This window comes from Chenopodium album, chromosome 2 (genome assembly GCF_948465745.1).
Source record: "Chenopodium album chromosome 2, dcCheAlbu1.1, whole genome shotgun sequence".
NCBI classification, from domain to species: domain Eukaryota; kingdom Viridiplantae; phylum Streptophyta; class Magnoliopsida; order Caryophyllales; family Amaranthaceae; genus Chenopodium; species Chenopodium album.
Window position 1 is genome coordinate 56,316,831 of NC_137835.1, and position 686 is coordinate 56,317,516.

Below are 686 nucleotides of genomic sequence, written 5' to 3' on the forward strand. Positions count from 1 at the left end.
CTCTTAATGGGGTTCAATTCGAAATCAAACCCCAATTTATAACGATGATAGAGAGGAAGCAATTCAGTGGAGCCAAGGGTGAAGACCCAAATCTTCACATTGCCGACTATTGTCAATATTGCAATACCATAAGGCAAGCCGGGGTCACTCAAGACCAAATCAGGGAGATTCTCTTTCCCTTTTCTTTAACTGGAAAAGCTAAATTGTGGTTTAATGGCTTAAATAGAACTACACTTGGTATAACTAACTGGGAAACTCTTGTTTTGAATTTCTATAACAAGTATTATCCTGCAGAGAGAACAACAGTACTACGAAGTGCGATTCAGAACTTTGCCCAAGAAGCCGATGAGTCTTTATATGAGGCTTGGGAGAGGTTTAAGGACTTACAAAGAGAATGCCCTCACCATAATTTAGCACAATGGCAGTTAATCCAAGCCTTTTATAACGGCATTGGAAATTCTTCTAGAATAATTTTAGACTCTGCAGCTAGTGGGAGATTTATGAATCTTAATGTTGATGATGCAGGTCAGGTTATTGAAGATATGGCGATACACAATTCCCAATATGGGAATCCCAGAGGATTTGCTAATAAGGGGAAACATAGTGTCGACTCTATATCCTTTTTGCAAGCTCAACTGACCTCTATTTGCCAAAAATTAGATAATCTGAGCACTGCTAATGTAGCT

The 686-nt window shown here is 38.9% G+C and overlaps 1 non-coding gene across 1 annotated transcript; it reads right to left on the bottom strand.

The window, feature by feature from the left end:
• Positions 1-305: 305 nt before the first annotated feature.
• Positions 306-412, bottom strand: LOC145607159 (small nucleolar RNA R71). The gene has a single exon (XR_014105513.1). It is a non-coding gene; the product is annotated as a small nucleolar RNA R71 (small nucleolar RNA).
• Positions 413-686: the final 274 nt, after the last annotated feature.